This window comes from Elaeis guineensis, chromosome 6 (assembly GCF_000442705.2).
Source record: "Elaeis guineensis isolate ETL-2024a chromosome 6, EG11, whole genome shotgun sequence".
NCBI classification, from domain to species: Eukaryota; Viridiplantae; Streptophyta; class Magnoliopsida; order Arecales; family Arecaceae; genus Elaeis; species Elaeis guineensis.
In genome coordinates this window covers 12,838,790-12,844,697 of record NC_025998.2, presented here as the reverse complement: position 1 = coordinate 12,844,697, position 5,908 = coordinate 12,838,790, and the positions used below count along the sequence as shown (strand labels likewise).

The following is a 5,908-nucleotide window of genomic DNA, read 5'->3' as shown; positions in this document are numbered from 1 at the left end:
AAGAAAGAATATAAAGGACGAAGTGTTTAAAAAGGTCAAAATAAAGCTTAGGGTACAGATAAATATATAGAAAGATAGAAACATATATTGTTAATAAATATTCTCCTTGTAATATAGCATGCCATCATCATTCTCACAAAATTATTTTTCTCTTAGTGAAAAAAAAAAAAAAGAAAGCCTGTCTAGACTCATCAATCAAGCATGATAAAAGAGAAGACAGCCCCCTCACAAATCAAAGCAACATAAATAATAGGATATTGCAATAGCAGATAGATAATTCTTCATCCAAAAAAAGTCATAATTCTTTGACATAATTTGAAATACTGAATTGGGAAGGGATGATGGCTTGAACCCTTCAAACAGTGGCAGCAGTGGCATCCTTCTCCCCCTCAGCAGCTTCACCGCTGGCAGCGGCACTGGCCTCAGCTTCAGCAACAGCATCCATGATGCTGGCAGGATCTTCTTCCTCCACAGGTGGCTGTACCTGCTCCTCCTCCGGCAGCGGCCCCTCCACATAGTCATTCTCAAATGCATCCACCGGCACCTCATAGATCCTAACCTGGGGCTTCACCGGGTCCTTCACAAGCACATACTTGCCCTCATTGAGCTTCATGCACAGGTCCACAATAGACTTAACAATCCCCCGCATGTTCGAGGTGTTGAGATTGATCTGGGCAGCGAAATCCCTCGGTTTTTATCCGATGACACTGAGGATCACATGGTTATAGTGGTCCCTGGGGTGGACCCTCGAGACATACCCAAGCTTCATCAGGTCAGCACTCGCGAGGAGGGCCTGGGCGGTCCACTTTGCGAGCTTGTTCGCATTGTTCTTGAGCTCCGTGGCGAGCACAGCCCCTCTCTGGGTCTCAAGCTTCTGCCTCCAGTCGACACCCGTGTACTTGGGACCGAACTCGTTGAGGGCGTTCACGGTCATGAAGGAGCGCTGCCCCTTCACGTCGGTCACGGCATGGACCTCGCAGCGCGCGACCAGATAGGTGTCATCATCGAGCTTCCAGCGGCGGTAGCGGTAGGCAACGGATGCGACCTCCTCGCCCTCAGCAGCGAAGGGGTTGGGCTAGTCAAAGGTTACCTTGTTGCCGTCGCGGAGGAGGACCTGCTGGGAGAAGCTCTGGTTAATATAGGTGGCCTGGACGGCAAGGGAGTGCGCAGAGTTGATGTCCTCCTTGGCGTCGGGGAGGAGCAGCAGGAGCTCCTGGGAGGTCTCATTGACGGACAGGAGGTCGAGCTGGGAGCCGTCACGCTTGTCGAAGAAGAGCTTGTTGCCCGCGCGCTGGATGACGATGTCCCAGGAGTAGACGGAGCGGGGGTCCCACATGAGGGGCGGAGAGGATCGCGTCCGTGGCGAAGACGGTGGCCTGGTCGTCGGCGGCGAGGCGGCGGATGATAGGTCGTCGGTGGTGGTGACCTTGAAGAAGTTGCGGGATTTGAATCGCTCTAGGCGGCGCTCGTTCTTGGGGTTGACCCGGTCGGAGGAGCGATCGTAGAACCCCAGGCCGCCACAGACGAGGAGGTCCTCGGGGGATCGGGAACGGCGAAGGAGAGCTTGGAGAATGTGGAGAAGGGGATCTGGTCGAGCATGGTCCACTCGGGCTGGATGTCGACGGAGGACTTGAGGACGGGGGAATCGCGGCCGGGGGCGCCGGCGGAGGCTGGGCCGGAGGTGGCGGAGGAGCGGTGGAGGTTGTAGAGGCGGTCGCGGCGGGTGCGCTCCTTCTCGGCCTCGCGCTTGGACCTCTTCATCGTGGCGCTGGGGAAGCTGGGGCCGTTGTTGGAAGAGCCAGCGGGGCCCGAATTTGGGACGCGGTGGGGGCTTGACGAGGCGGAAGGAGGAGGAGTCATCCGCGGCGGCGGCAAGGGTGGAGGACTCGTCGAGGGCGAGTCGAAGACAGCGTCGCGGCCGGCGGCGGGGTTGTTGAAGTTGGGGTTGCGGGTCCAATCGGCAATGCGGCCCAGCTTCTCCGACCAGGAGAAGGGGGCGAAGGGGATGTTCGCCGGCTGGGTCCCCTCACCCTCGCGCTTCAGGAGGAGGGGCACCGGCGGCGTGTCCGGCGGCCCCCACCCATCGGGGTTGAACGGGACAACGCCGACGTCGAATCCCATACCAAACGTTCTTCTTGTTCATGTTCTTTCCCGTGAAAGGAAGCATTGATGGGAATGATTTCGTGCTGAGCACGTGCCCAATTTTTGTCTTTACTGTTTTACAATCGATTTATTAATAAAATTATTTTTTATTAATATATTATATTATATTAATAAATTTGTTATATTAAAATATTAATATTATATCAATATATATGAATATTTTATTAATATAATAAATTATTATGATTTAACGTTATAACTATTATATTTATATTTTAATAAAAAAATATGTTTTTATATCTATTAAGAATATAATAAATATTTTATATAATTTTTTAATAAAATAAATGTCCAATCAAATAAAAATTATTTTGAAATAAATCACTGTTCAATCAAATCTATCAAAATTATATTTTTTCGCAACATATTCTAAAAAAACTAGAAAATTACCTTTTAGGGAAAAAAAATCCATCCCACAAATTAAATGCATCCTTGATTAGGATATGCATAAACGGGTCGAATGGTATACTGGCAATATCATCTCTCCTGAGCAGGATTGGGCTTTTCCCCAAGAGAGCTGCGATTCTTCTGACCGTTGGATATAAATCTGATGGAAGATTGCGTTGCAGGATGGGCCAGAACTAACGCTTTAGTGGATGCAATATCCCTGCAATCACTTCAGCAAGATCTTAGCCAAAGCAAAGGGAATGATATACCCATGATTAGGGGGCGGCAATCAAATCAAATTGAATTATAAACAGATTGAATCAGATACGGATCGGATAAAAAAATATCAAATTTGAATCCGATCTATTTATTAAACAGATGAGATTTTCAAATTTGACTCTGACTTATTTAATAAACAGATCATCCAATCCGATCGATTTAACTTATTTATTAAACAGTTAACTTGTTTAACTGATCCGACCCAATATGTTTAATCTATTTATCGTTTAATTTGTTTATTAAATGAACAATCTGTTTAACCGATCCGATCTAATCCGTTTAACAGTTAGAATATCAAAGAAAGAAAGAGAAAGAGGAGGTTCATATTTAATATTTCATCTATAACTAAATCAAAACAACAACAATCAGTTGTCTGTAGAAGAAGGCCGTCCAAGATTATTACCGTTAGAAATAGTAGAATAAGCAAAAAAGATATTTCAAAATTATCATGACCTCTCGACACAAATTTTAAAACAAATCTTTGCACATTTTGACATTCAGCATAAAAAATAAAAATCAAAACTTAAAAGAATACAAAACAAAATTAAGGAAGAGAAAATATATCTTGGAAGGATTAAGGAAGCACGGAAGGAGGAATAGAGAAAAAAAAATCCAAGATTTCGAGCGACCAACCCCCCTTAGTGACGGTCATTGAGAAAAAAAGGGCATCAGCTACCGAAAGAAGAAAAGAAAGAAAAATCTTAGATCTCGAGTGGCTAAGGCATCAAGCGGCACAATCGCAAAAGCCTCTTTGGTTACAGTCATTGGGGAAGAAAGCACTGACCATCGAAAAAGAAAAAGAGAGAAAAATCCTAGATCTTGAGCGGCTAAGGCACCAAGCGGCACAATCACACAAGCTCTCTCGACGACGGCCATTGAGAAAGAAGGCACCGGCCACCAAAAGACAAAAGAAAGAAAAATCTTAGATCTCGAGCGGCCAAGGTACCAAACGGCACAACTGCACAAGCCCCCTCAATAACGGCCGTTAGGGAAGAAGGCACTAGCCAGTAAAATAGAAAAAAAGAGAGAAAATAGTGTAGACGGTAGATCCACTGAGTGCCAACGATCGAGTGCCGATGAAGCACCTCCTCTCAAGGACTGAAGAAGAAAATCAAAGGAGAAAGGAAACTAAGAGAGGGTGGAAGCATCGGAGGAGGTGAAAGTATTCGCCGGTGGCCACCAAAGGAGTGGAGCTATGGATGACCGAAGGAGGAAATTTTAGAGCATCGAGAGTCGAGAATGAGATAGGATAGGAAAATGGAATGGGACCGAAGTGGCAAACATTGGAACCGCTGAATGACCAAACCCAAAAGTTGGAACTTGGAACCCCTAAAGCTTAAAGCCCCTAAAGGATCCAATTATCACGGGTTAAATGGGTTATAACCCGACCCGACTAGATTCGATCCAATCCATTTATTAAACGGATTAAATGGATCAGCTATTTGAAATCTGAATCGGATCCGATTATTAAACAGGTTAAACAGATCAACCCGTTTACGATTCGAACTTGTTTAATGCAAATCTAAACCAGTTTAAAGTGGGTCGAATGCAGATCGGATTGGTGGGCCGGATCGATTTTTGCCACCCCTATCCGCAAGCTGCCAAAGTCCAAGCTTCTCTATTGTTGACTTGTGCTATCATCCGGAACTAACCATGATCTCAATATCTGTATTTGATGCTCGAAATATTTCTTGGCCGCGAGAAATTTTAGCTTATATTGATACCATGCATCGTATTTCTACTAACAAAAAATACACATCTATCCGTACATGGAATTCACATAGCTATGAGATTGTAATAGCTCCAAAATAGTTAAGGGTGCATTTGGTTAACCATAAAAAAATATTTTTTAAACTTTTTAATTTTTAAAAAATAAAAATCAAAAAGCAATATTTGGTAACACTATAAAAAGCAAAAAGTAAAAAGCAAAAATAATTGCTTTCAGTGAAAAGCAATTTTTTTTTACTTTTTAAAATTTACTTTTGCTCCTTTCTGATTTACTCTGACTCGCCTCGACGCTCGCTACCTTCCCCTCCCCCTCTCGCCGCCTCCTCCACCCTTTCTGTCAAAGCTGGCTAGGTGCTCCTCGAAGGCCTCGATGGCGTGGTGGATGAGCTCCAAATCAGGAGAGCAGTCCTAGCGGGACCAGAAGCTAGTGTAGCAATCGAAGCATCCGCAATCGAAGAGCGGTAGATGGACATCCCCCACTCATCGGCACCATCGCCTCTCCTCCTCCCCCCCCCATCGCCACCACCGCCGCCGTCGATCCTAGCGGATGCCACCATCCTCGGCCCATTTATCGACCCGATGATTAGGTATGTGAGCACCTCCTTGTCCTCATTTCCCAGTGCCATCGTCAGGATCGCCACAGGCAGAAGCTTCAACACGGCCAAAGCACTGGCAATTGATGGGCTCTGGCCACTACTCTTGGGTTCTCGGAGTCCTCCTGGTTGAAGCCGTCGAACTCTCAATATCCTTCTTTGCTAGCATCATCCCTGCTGCTCGACTTCAGGTCAACAGCATCCATTCCCTTTTGCCATCAAGACTTGCGCTCGCCTCTCATCTCTATCCCAACTCTATGGGTAGATTGTCAAATTCGAGTTCGATCTCGATGTGTTTGTAACGAGCTCTCTAATCAGATGTTACTCTCATCTGGGTGGCCTGGAGTACGCTTCTCAGGTGTTCAAGGAAAGCTCTAACAGAAATATAGTGTGTTGGACCAGTCTTATTAGCGTGCATTGTGCTCATGATCTGATGGATAGAATGAGGGAATTTTTGATTGAATGGCTGAAAAGAATGATGTTTTGTGAAGTGCAATAATAATGAGTTATGTGTAGAATGAACATCCAAAATATTATCAAATATTTTTTTTTTATTTTTTTTATTTTTATTCTATAACAAAAATAAAAAAATAAAAAAATATTTTTAAAAAATAAAAATTAAAAATCAAAAAGTATAATCAAACGCATCCTAAATTATAGGTTCTCATCCCGCATCCTTTCTTAGTTAAACGGCATGACTAGTTGAGGCAGACAGGAGCTAGTTTCTTATCCAAAGGTTCAGGATATCCCGATATCTT

The 5,908-nt window shown here is 44.7% G+C and overlaps 1 pseudogene; it reads right to left on the bottom strand.

Annotated features, from left to right (window-relative positions):
• Window positions 1-232: 232 nt before the first annotated feature.
• Window positions 233-2,178, bottom strand: LOC105047200 (eukaryotic translation initiation factor 3 subunit D-like; annotated as a pseudogene).
• Window positions 2,179-5,908: the final 3,730 nt, after the last annotated feature.